The 12843-nt window shown below is 38.1% G+C and overlaps 1 protein-coding gene across 7 annotated transcripts in view; it reads left to right on the forward strand.

Annotated features, from left to right (window-relative positions):
- Positions 1-12843, forward strand: part of ralgapa1 (Ral GTPase activating protein catalytic subunit alpha 1) — a 62480-nt gene that overhangs the window by 44127 nt on the left and 5510 nt on the right. The gene's annotated exons all lie outside the window — the stretch shown is intronic.

Consider the following 12843-nt stretch of genomic DNA (forward strand, 5'->3'; position numbering starts at 1 on the left):
TCTGTATGTGATGACACACATGTCTTGCATGCGTCGTTCTGAGTGTTTGTGTGAGTTGGAGAGAGTCCCGGTGTGTATTGATCGGTGGTAAGCAGCAGGTCGATGTCTCTGACAGGCTGAATTACAGTAATCAGTCATTATTGACTCCCCATGTCTCTGCTACGCTCACTGCTCTCCTCTGTCACCACTTCTCTGCTTCTGCTTCTTTTTGTTTCTTTTTATCCTTCAGCTCCTCCAACTCTGTCGGCTTTTACATCCCTTCTTGTCCATCCCAACATTCCTGTTTCTCCCTCTTTAATTCTTTCCTTCATCTACCGAGTCGGTAGTGAATGTTGTTCTTTGTTGACATGACCATTTTTAGGTTTTAGTTTTTCATCCATCTCAGCCCAATTCCTCTGTTATTATTGTGTCTGCACAAACTTACTCTAAAATTGAGGGAAGCTCGTCATGATTTAAGCCATCTTGATGTAAATCTGCAGAAAGTGAATCTACTGCTTCAGATCTTATTGGACTAAAAGGTCTGAGCCAAAAATATCAAAAATATAATTGTTTTCCATATTATCACATCATAGCGTCCTTGTAATCAGGGTAATTTCAGTGCTAAGTATATATAGGTTTTGACCTAAATAGATGGCGTGCACACATCTCCAAATTGACCGTTCAGTTTCAGGAGCTCCTCATTTCTAAGGCACTCCTGAGCCAGTAATACTTATTTATATATTCATGGTTTCCAGTTCATCATTATATACTTTTGCAATGTCAAAAAGGGTCAAATATTTTCGTTCAGCAACTTCCTCCCTGCTTCCTGTCCTTTTTATTTTCTGCACTTTGCAGTAGCAAAGAACATGTTACTTTGGTCTAATTGTGGGGAAATCGATTGATTTTATTGAGATGGTCAGTGTAAAATTCTGACTTTTATTGCGACATTGCTGTGCTTTTTTCTTCTTCTGTGTTTAAGAATTAAGTTTATGTAGAGATTAATGTTTATTAGCTAAATTAATCAGAAAGTATATCAGGTACTTTGTATTGCCTTGCTGCTGAAAATGTGCTATATAAATAAAATTACCTTTACCTTTAGGTTGCTGTTAGTTGGAGCCACTCTAAGCATAAAACATGCTGTGGACAGTTAATATCCATCAGCACAGAAAGAAAATCTGCATTGTGTAGCATGAATTAACTAATGTTATCTGGTCATTTCTGCAACATTTGAGTGGCAATTTCAAAAATTCAACTACAGTGGAAGATAAGTGTGGCTGATGTGGAACCACAGAGCTACAATGCTCACATGGTAATCAAATTGTGTATTCTCTAGTCTAGAGTCAATTACATCAGATTTTGAGATGTAAACTAAATGTGGAGTAATTTGGGGACTTTGGCATCGTGACACTACAGGGCAGTAACCTGGAACACTGGCGCTTTATATATTTCGAGAGAAATGTGTATAACATAATTGATCAAAACTTTTATTGAAAACTTTTTATAATAAATGCAATAAAGCTCAGAAAGCTCTTATAGAGCAATCTGAATCTTCCAAAATTATAGTGGGCAGGTCTGAGCTTTATACAATAATTAATAAATTTCCATCAATGCGACATCAGTGAATTATGATGCACCAGATGGAGTCAGATTTCAGAGACTGGGTTCATCTGTTGATAATTTGCATGTTTGCAGATTAACTTGTCCTCTTTGTCATGAGTTCCTATAAATATCATTTATCAGACTTTTATCTTTAGCTTTTTATGACTATGTAATCGGCAACATTTACCAACCATACCTGGAAGTTGTGGCATTGTTCACATAAGAAGATAAAAAAATAAATGCATGAAGTGTTGCATCAAGATGTGTGTCATTCATTGCTCTGTTGTGTGACAAAGCGAGACTCGCACAGAGGAGCAATATGGAAACGAAGGGCAGGTTGGCGGTGCAAAGTATGTCAGTGATAACTGGCATTTTTTTCTCCCCTTTTCCTCTTCCTGCCTGCCCTCTTCTCTCCCTCTCAGTCTCTTGGCCCTTGGGGCAGTCCATCTGCCTTTTCTCTGCCTCTGATCTTTCATTCACCATGACTAGAGCCATCCAAAAGCACTTGGAGTGCCAGACCGCAGGGGCAGCTGTGTGCGAGCATGGCTCTATCTCACAATATCAGCCCATTGCAGGAAGAAGGTCCAGTCCAAAACTCCCCACATGAAAATGCATCCTTCACCAGTTTTCAGGAACTTTCTCTGCCCTCTGATAACTTGTGCAAACACAGCAGCAGATCTGTGCTCAGTGTAGGGGAGCATACCGCCATCAATGCATTCCTTTGATTAGACCAGACAAAGGTAAGGAGCTGCCTGCTGAGTGATAGATTGGTGTCATATCTTGAAGCAAGTACTGGATGTAATTTAAATCTGATCAATTTCACTTTATTCCACACAGTATTGCTTCAGGTGCTACTAGGTAAGAATAATTATAGACATGCTATAGGATAATAAGACTGTAAACTGCTCGTGTTTAAAATTTATCATTAAATTTTAATATTTCTATTTTTAGATTGTAATATAGTGACAAATGCAACCTTTGAATTAGTGCGAACAAGCAGCCACTACAAACAAGATAAATATAATTATTTTACATAATATATATGGATCAAGTTGAAATAAAATGAGATCTAATAAAAGCAATAACACTTACATTAATAATAAATATTTAAAAAACACATTGAAATGATTGTTCAATGTACTAAATGTAAGAGCTTTCCTAAAATTTCAAGTGTTTTCAGACGTTCAGATACTTTATGCTTAGTGCTTTTACTGAATAGCTCCCTTCACATCTATTACAACTTCAGCAGATCAATAAGAAATTAGTACCGGTATTGAATTATATACAATATCTAACATCTTAATATATTCAAGGAGGGTTCAGAAGTAAGCCACTTTAATGGTTAAAATCTTTAATATAAATGCTTCAAACCTGAACGACAGCGAATATTTCTTGTAGAAACTCAGTTTTGTGAGCAAAACTTCTGGTTTGAGTCACAGTTGAGGTTTTATAATACAGAGATCAGTGTGTAAGTGTGCGTGATTGCTGTTTCTGCAGCGTCTCTGGCAGTCCTCCATCTGCTTCTGGGTGATTGTGGTTCTGGGGAACAATGTTGGAGGGATGTTAAGCTGCTCCACAAATACAGACCACCACGCAAACACCCACTGCCAGCGAGTGTTTGCGTGTGGATACATTTTTTAAATGTACATCACCTATGCAGTGCTACTCCTGCACGTGATGGCGTCTGTGTAAACGTTTCACTCCCAGGATTACAGCGAGTGTGGGACGTCCCCCACTGTAGTAGTTGATTGGCAGAGATAGCGGCACTGAGGCTGGGGTCAGCATATGGCTCAGTATGATAGCGATGCTTTGTTTGTGTGTTGGTGTGTGTGTGGCTGCCTCTTTCCTCTCTTTCACACACTGTTCCCTGTGAAATGATGGCAGCTCTGGGCATGTAGCGCTATTATCCCCCATATTCACACACACACACGCGCAGCAGCCAACGCTAGCGGCCTGCTTGGCTTCTCTTTGACAGCTCCCACAATAGAGCTTATTGTCCAAGTGAGGCTACAATCTGCTGTGTGTGACAAGGAGTGTATGTGTGTTATATTCTGTTGGTGGAAAGGTGGGGGAAAAAAAATCTGAAGACATTTTCTTATTGCTGATGATGAAACTTGGTCATGTTATCCATAACCTTTATTGGAACCATCACACCTAAAAGCTGCTTCATTTAGGTATGAAATAATCTGTGCTGTTGCCTTCATCTTGTCTTTTATTTTCAAATGAACACATCAACGTTTAGAGTAGTGATTGAGAAACTGGCAGGAGTTAAGCTGCTTCTTTTAAAAATTTTGGGGATAAAAAGCCATCACGGATCCCACAAAGGATCTGATCAAAAATAGGAACGAGTCGAGATTTAAACCTTGAGCTTCGATTCGGATGGAGGTTATTGTGGTTAATTATTTCCTGTTGGGTGGTTGGAGGAAGTGAAAAGAAAGTGATGAGCTGAAGGGGATCACAGCTAATCTGTTCCATTTCTCCTCCTGGGAAAAGTGTCTTTGTCTATCCGACTATAAAGACACAGGCGTACTTGTTACTGTTAATCTGTTAGAATATGAGGTCCGTTTCTCAGTAAATCAACACACTGGCTAAATATTAATGCTATTCTAATACACTTAGAATAGCATTAATATTTTATTTGCTGCTATAAATGCCAATTTAAATGTTTTCAGGGAGAGTATACTGGATGTCAGAAATAATTGTAATCGAGTTTTTTATATATCCCTCTTTTCTGCCATCCATCCCTTTCCAACCCAGTCATTCCTTCATAAATCCATCTTGCCATTCATCCAAATCCAACCCTTCCGTCTAATCATCCACCACAAACATCCATCTCTCAACACACCCATCTTTGTTCATGTGCCCATCCATTCATCCATCCCATGTATCCATCCTTTCACTCATCATTCCTTCTACAAGTCCTTCCATTAATCCATCCATCCATAAACTTCCTCCAGCCCAGACAGCAACTCGTTCACAGTCTCTTTTCTAGTTGAGCTCTACGGCCTCAGGTGCTATTGGTTTTATATGAGCCATTATCCTTAAATAATAATTCTTACGTTAGACACACATTTCAGTATTTAAGCAAGCTCAGATTTGCACGTGAATTCAGCATTATGATTTGGATAAATAATACTGAGAACATTGCTTCATACCATGTTTATGCTCCAAGTCCTGAAATATATGTTTCCCCTCTTAAATGAGAGACCGATGTCAGTCTGCGTAAATGCCTGTCACGGAGATGTGCAGGCACATCAGTTGTTGCCATCAGTGGCTCGATCACACCTTGTTGGAGCAGACCCCCCTCTGACTGGTAAACAAGTTAATCTGCGGCGTTGTGTGTGCGTCGGTGCGCGGATGCTCTCTGTGGCTCGGTGTGTGAATGTAAGTATTTTGTGTGACAAGGTGTTTAAGATTCAAGTAGGGATCTCATAGATGACCGAGGCCAAGAAGTGCTGCACAGCAAACTGTTTTGTCATGAGCGCTAATGGCCACCTTGAATTTGGGCTTGTGGAGACCGTAAAAACTGTCCCAAAGGCCGGAGAGCTTTTGAATTGTACAAAATCTGTAATAATTAATAGCTGTTACTAAACTAATAAGGCGAGATGTGAAAAAATATGTGGCAAACGAATTAAGAGTTGAAAGAAGCCTGCCAGGTGCTGCTAATTAAATTAACTTAATTAACTGATCAACATTAAGTCTGAGCACCTTTTTCAAAAGTTGTTGAATAGACAGATAGTTGCCTCTCTGGAGCATACAGGTGTGTGAGTTAACACAACATCAACAAATAGAAAGACATTAGCAATTAGCTTACAGAACCAACTGTTGCTGCCCATGAATGCACTGCTAGAAAAATCATTTAGCAGGGTAACAATGCAAAACGGCTGCCATTCTTCTCATTATAGGATCTGCGCTGATGAATTTGCTAGTTATTTAAACTTAGTGTATTTTAGAAAACGTCCTGATCTAATACTTAAGAGCAGAAAAGAGTGATAAGTATCTGCATTTCATTCTAGTTGGTCAAAAGAGTGTAGGTAGAGCTTCAAAATATAAAATGGGGAACAAAACAGGACAGAGACAAAACAAGCGATGCATTTAAACTCAACCTGTTCATCAGGTGGTTAAAGGTTTAAGGCTATTAGTCTTAAAGATCTAAATCTGGTCATAAATCTGGTGTTCATGTTTTGTTTTGAATATTTTCGGTGGTTATCATTCATGCACCCTCTCATGACCCTCTAATAACGAGGCTAATGTACTTCCTTTGATGGTGGAGATGTGAAAGTAAAGGTCTTTGCTCACAATCAGGTAGAAGCCCTAAACGCAAACAATTTGGACCACCCAACATGCATGGGGAGCCAAAGGTGCCATAATTAAATACATCAATACATCCCAAAATTGAAATGTATACACATGACAATTAACAAAAAAAAATCTTCATCTTAAATTAGAATTTATTTCCAATAAGTATCTCCCAGAAGGAGCTTGCTAATGGTTATTTTTGATTTGACCTGTGGTTAAACTCTTTCCTATTTTAAAAGTGTCAACTGACCCTAACTTGGCTGGGAAATAATGTTAAGATTTTAACATTTATACTTTCATTTATCTCAATAACTGGTAAAACTCCCCTCTTCACAAAATTCACCACTAAAACAATTAACAGGTTTAAGCAGATGTGTAACACATTGTTTTGCAGAGATGCAATATCTCTGCAAAACAATGTTTGAATGAAGCAATGTTTTCATTCCTAGGTGTGGAAATTGGTGAGCTGTAAATTGACTCAGAGACAGCATGACTATACTCTCTGTTAGCGTGTCAATTAACAGCGCAAACCTTTCACAACAACTGTTAAGCAGGGTGGTAGAGTAGTGATGATTTGAGTTTTCCACCAGTTGGATGCAGACATCTTTGCAGCCATTAAATGGATCATGAACTCGTCTCTATATCAAAGATTTCTTTAGCCAAAAGTAAATCAATTTGTCCGACAATTAAAGCTGGGCATAAACTGGGTTATCAACTGGAAAAAGTTACCCAAACCCTGCAACAAATTTACAACAGAATAGCTGGAATATAAAATAATGAAGATGTTACAATGACCTAGTCAAAGTCCAGACCTCTGTCTTATTGTGTTTTAATGCTTTGCATTCAAAGATTTGCGGCTTTCTCTTAATAAAACATAATCCAACTATGTCACCTTTTATTTCTTTATTATCAGGATTAATATTATTTATGGAGAAATGTATGTATATGAGGAGTATTGTCTAACTGCCTGCAGATAAGAATAGGATTCATCTCCTTAATATGAGAATTGTTATTATAGCCTTAGTGACAGTTTGATGCACTTTAGCTGTGTGTTTGTGAAGTTGAGTGCATATGAATTGTAATTGCGTTGGCAGCTTTAGGGCTCCCTGATGGTAGCAGGGAGGAGGGTGAGCATCTAAACGTATACACACACACACACACACACACACACGTCAGAAAGTGAAATAGTCGGGCGACAAGAGGCCAATTAATGTATCACGTCTGTGTTTTTCTCTTCGGCTTCTGCTTCTGCACCAGGTTAAAGAGCAGATGAATAGGTGGGGTAAATGCAATTGTGGGCCTATGTGTGTCTCTTTCATGCCTGACGTCCGGCAACAATAAGCAGTGCATTAGACCAACTTATCTCTGTCCTCATCGTTGGCGTACGTGGACACACACACACTCGTAATGAAATCACAAAGCCTCCATATCATTGCTATCACAGAAAGATATAAACCCATTAGCTTGTTCCTTTGGGCACAGAGGCACACACATACAAGCACAGGTTTATCATTACACGCTGCAAAGCTTTTCCAATTGTATTATCCCTCTGATGTCCTTCCCTCTGTTGTCTGTTCCAATGCCTGGGGTGGAGAGGACAGATAGTGTGTGTGTGTGTGTGTGTTGTCGAGATGCTAACCGAGATTGTGTGTTCCTAAAAGAAGAGGTATCTTACAGATGAGCTTTAGAGGATTTTCTAATTTTTAAACATAATTTTGAGCCTCTCAAGAAAATTACAAAGTTGTCTTGGTAACATTGGGACAAACGGAGAGGATCTTCTTTTTTATGCATAAACAAAGCATCAGTGTCACAAGGTTAATTAATTTGAACTTTTGACTTTGATCATTCTTGTAACAACTGTTGACTCCGTTAAATGACGTTAATGTCTGTAACTCAGTCAGCCTCAGTGTCTATGAAAATCTCATGAATTATTGATAAAATAACTTTTTTATGAATTATAACTCAAAACTGCCCATGGCGTTTTTAACAACTGTCCCTTTAGAGAAAGAAGTTTGAATTTCTTTTACAAACTTTTCAAATTTCCAAAAAACGAGCTTACTGTGAACTACTACGTCTAATATTGATCAATGTCAACTTTTTGTCAAAAAATAAATGAATAAAAGCACCTAAATAAATGAAACCATTCTCAAGATGAACCAGTAATTGTGCGATGTGGTAAGAAAGCTGGGATGGAATGAAACCAGCGTTTCTGTAAAATGGTCTTTTTAACTCTGAAGGCAACATTAGTGTCTATAATGTTCAATTCAGTTTGTTTATGTAACATAGATTAAGAGCAAATGTCATTTAAAGGAAATTTACAAGACTGTCTGTTACATTCATTGCCATTTGATTCTTTTTATTTTTTTTAAATGCAAGCTTAGTTTATTTGTAGAATAATTTCTAAGGAACCCAACAAAGGTGTTGAGTTGTTCGTTTTGCACTAATCCCTCTTACTGAGCCTCAATTCTACCATAATTTCCAGGCTGTTGAGTACATCCGAGTATAAACTGCACCCACTGACTTTGAAAAGAGAAAAAAAGAAGGTCTTCACATTATGTGTACCGTAGTTTGTTTTTTTTTTAAGTTTAATAATTATTTGGTTGTTTTTTTTTACCTCCCTTATTACTAGCAAAACTGTGGGGGAAAAAAAACTCCAAAATGATCTTTTGTGTCAAAACGTCCTGTGCGAACATCTGCGTGACATATTCAGCTTCACGTAGACCAAAACTACAAACACACATTCTCCATACAAACATTGCCATACACACACACATCCCAGCAGTGGTCCCAGCTCCTAATGTGCTAACAAGCTCCTTTCTCCTCCCCCCGTCTCCTCCTCTGCTCCTCCAGCCACCCTCCGTCTCAAGCGATCACAGGAGTCGAACTCCGTCACAATGAGCTTCGCAACGGGGGAAGGGAGGGAGCGCCAGGGATGGCATGAACACTTCACTCGCTTCTATCTTTTCAGCCACGCACGAGAAAATGAGTTTCTGACTCGACACAAAAGAGCCTCTTTATCCACCCCCTCTCCTCTCTGCTCTCCTCTTCTCCCTTTTTCCTGTCTTTCTCCCCTCATAATTTCCCTTTCTCTCTGCTTCTCCATCTGAAAGAGATATTTTTCAGCTAATGACTTTATAAGAGGAGCCATCTGAAATTCAATTACAGAAGATTTCATAGTGGCGACCGCCATTTGGATGGAGGGAAGTAGGGTTGGATGGATGGAGGCAGAGATGTGTGAACATCTATTTTCTATGACCTCTCACTGATTTTGACTTAATTTTTTTTTTTTTTTCAAATATAAACTTAATTTGTGTTGCATGTCTTCTGTAGAGAAACCAGAATTACAAAAACAGTCATTAGAAATTAATTGAAATTAAATTTCAGCTGCTGTTTCTAATGTCAAGAATGAGCATTCTGCCTCAAAGAAGTCAAATTTACAGCAACATAAGCTAGGAGGTGACATCATTGAGAAACTGAAATCATATTTAAACGCTAAATTAAATTTATTCGTAAAAGGAGAAACTCCTGGTTTCTGGCTTCAGTCAAAGCTTCTTCACAGCAGTTTGCTGTGAAGACAAACAGAGTTGACATCACAAGCAGGCCGGAGATTGGGTGAAAGTTTGTTGTTTTTGTCTGTTTCCCACTATAACTGCCAAACATGATGAGATAAAAGTACAAATATATTTAAAGCAGATTTGATCACCCTGCACTGCTAACTACTGCAGCTTATAGCCACTCTTTACTGTCAGATTTCAGGTTTTCCCCCCCTAAATTCTTTAGATGGCTTTTTCTTTTATGGGATCATTTTGCACCGAACTTTCATGGATTATAAAACATTTCAGCTTTCTAAGTTGGATTACTCATGCTTTTTGTTTTACGTTTGTTGTGTTTGTGGGTGGGAATGTCCAGGAGGGGTTCTAAAATTCTGGTAAATATATAAATATATAATATTATTTTATAACGTATATTAAGTTTCTGATGTTTTAAGCATTATGTCAGTTATTGTTTACCTTTTTTATTTATTATTTGTATTCTCAAAATAATGAATTTTATTATTCAAGATTAGCCGAACAAGTAACAAATTTCCCATAACCTATTTATTTTAGTTTGTGTTAAAGTACTTTTAATTAACATGTTCTTTTCTTTTTTCTTTTTTTTTGTTCAATAAGCCTAGCTTAACTTGTTAGTTTAGCTTATCTTAGTTTGACTCCTCTTTAAGAGTTAAAAGTTGTTTTTCTTTTCTTTATTTAGAATTTACATGGTTCTTGTTATGTGATTCTTTCCAAAAATATGCCAGGTTATTTGAGATGGTAAATTGCAAACTTTTAAACTTTTGTTTTGCTTGTGGAAATGCTGTTGCACATTTAAACAACTAGATCAAGCTTTCTTCTTCTACAGCTTTACATTAGTTGGCAAGCGACTCTGTGCATTACCCCCACCTTGTGGAAACAACCCATTACAACCAGAATTTGATAATCAGACCAGTCATTTATCTAGCCTTATAGGTCTTGTGTGGGATTGTTTTAGTATAATATATTATCTATAAGTATTTGACAGTCATTGTCAAATACGTACACTGGCTACATTAGTTTGCAAATAAGTATACATTCTTCACTTGTTACCAAAATCCCTGATTTCAATAATAAAATTTGAGCTTCAGGTCAGTTTAAAAGAAACTCTTTCCTCACCTTCAGTTTTAAATGTCCTCTTTATCAATACATCGGCCAACATTACTGACTAGTTTTAACACGTTTGCTAATAGATCCTTCTCTCCTTGCTGTAAAAAGTTGCGGTATTGTTTAGTGGCAGAGCTTCCTCATTGGTGTCAAGGTGTGTGTAGCATCAGTCTTGTATGTCAGTCCCTCCAAATGTTCCCTTCCTCATTGTAGGGGAGTTTGTGACATGGTGACACGAGTCTGCAGGTGGAGACCTTCGCTGAGATGAACAAAGAAGGATCGAGGAGGCTGGATGAGTCGGGTTGCAGAAAAGTAAAGTGATGTTCTTGTCATTTATCTCAGCAGTGGCACCGCGTTTCTGTATGTTTTCCTCCTTGTTCGTGCTCTGTTTCCCCATCTCTCCAGACCTCTTTCTTTCCAGCAGGTGTCCTTTAAACCTTTTCACCTTTTCAAAAAAAACGCTGCAGCCATCACAAAACCTCCTATTTTCACTATCCCTGCTGCTAAACATGTTATTAAAACTTGATATGAAGATGATTAGGTGTGGTTTGCTTGCCCCTAATTGCGTTCCATCCACCTCTCTCACACTGACTGGAAGGGGGGAACAAGTGCAACGCAGGGGAGCGAGGGAAGCAGGAAAAGGCAAACAGTGTGATCGCATGGCGACTCGGGGTGAGAGACGGTGGATTCACGCTTTGCATTCACCTGCTACTCTTCCCTCGGCTCCCTCCGGATGACGTCCATTCACATACTCGCTTTGTTGTTCCCTTATTGTTACTTAAATATTGCCCTCCTTTCTCACCTTCTCTGCCACTCGCTGCAGGATTCTCACCCCTCTTCTTCCTGTCTCCCGTTGTCTTTTTGCAACTTCTCTTCCACCGTCATAATCTCACTTTCTTTGCACCTCACGATTTGTAGGGATAAAGAGTTGAAAAATGTTTTAGAAACAATCATTTCTTGTGAATAATGGGGGAAAAAAACTCCTCGATGTCCCAATTACTCTCCTCAAAGTTTACCCGAGTTTCCTCCTTTGCTTCTTTCTCCTCGATCCAGCCGACTGCACTTTAAAGGAGCCATATTGTTATTACCATCGTCCCTAACCGAATCAGTTACCATTAGACCTGAATCTTTCTCCTTGTGTCCCATAGACCAGCTCTCTAACCCAATAGAAAACCCATGGGCGCTATTACAGATGGCTGCCCCGTTTCGCGAGGCACAAACACACAGATTTCATTCTGAAGATTCATTGGCCTAATCCCATCACACACTCAGACATTAACCCATGCACTTACGTACACACATGCAGGCTATTTTATCAAACGCAGGCACACAGACGCAAAAACACGCTCCCATTGAAAACCCCTAGTTATTGGAGCTCAATGAGTAAATGGTAATGCTATTGGACTAGATTGGTGGATGACGGGGGCTGGTCGGGGGGCGTGTGTGTGTGTGTGTGTGTGTGTGTGTGTGTCATTATGGTTGGATGTATGAGTCAAACTAAAGAAGAGAGGGCAGATGTCATTGTATCAATGAGGTTATCTCTAATGGGTGGACAGTTGAAGTTCTGCCTTTCATTCACACAGATCACTGCTTAAACCAGAGCCGCTTTCTGAGCTGCTCAGTGTGACAGAGAGCGATCGAAGTGCTCATGTTTATGTCTTATTTTGTTTATTTCATTTAGTTTTTGGAGTTTTGATTTTCTCGTTCACATGGGAATTTTTCTTCATAGAATTCATTAGTATAAGATGAAAACTATTTCCTTGGAATTCTTGTTTTCATTTAACGTGTTTTGCTTTTTTGCAGTCAATGTCGTTTTTAGTCATTACATACATTTGTTTACAAAAAGGGTAGTTATACATTAGTTACTTCTTGTAGTTGCAGTTTAGAGACAAAGCAATCAGCTGTTAAGGATATAAAATTTTATTTTATGCAAGCTCATAAACTACAAAATTACCAAATTTTTTTAAGTAAAATATTTGATTTTATAGGCTCTTGGTGATTTTAAATGAAATTATGACAACATTTACTTTTATTCATTCTTTAAACTAGTTTTTAGTAAATTATACTGCTTTGATTCTCTTTTTAAAATTAATTTTATGATCTGCTAGTATAGTATATTTGATTTCATTTGATTAAACAATTTTTAAATAAGCAAATCATAAATTATGTTATATAAATGTATCTTTATAATGGGATTTTTCTTAAGTTTAAATTGGCCCAATAAAACCTTTTATGTAGTTCATGCTCTGTTTTCTGCATGAGCTCCAACAGGTTCTTAAATTTGTTCTTT

This window comes from Xiphophorus couchianus, chromosome 19, assembly GCF_001444195.1.
Source record: "Xiphophorus couchianus chromosome 19, X_couchianus-1.0, whole genome shotgun sequence".
NCBI lineage: Eukaryota > Metazoa > Chordata > Actinopteri > Cyprinodontiformes > Poeciliidae > Xiphophorus > Xiphophorus couchianus.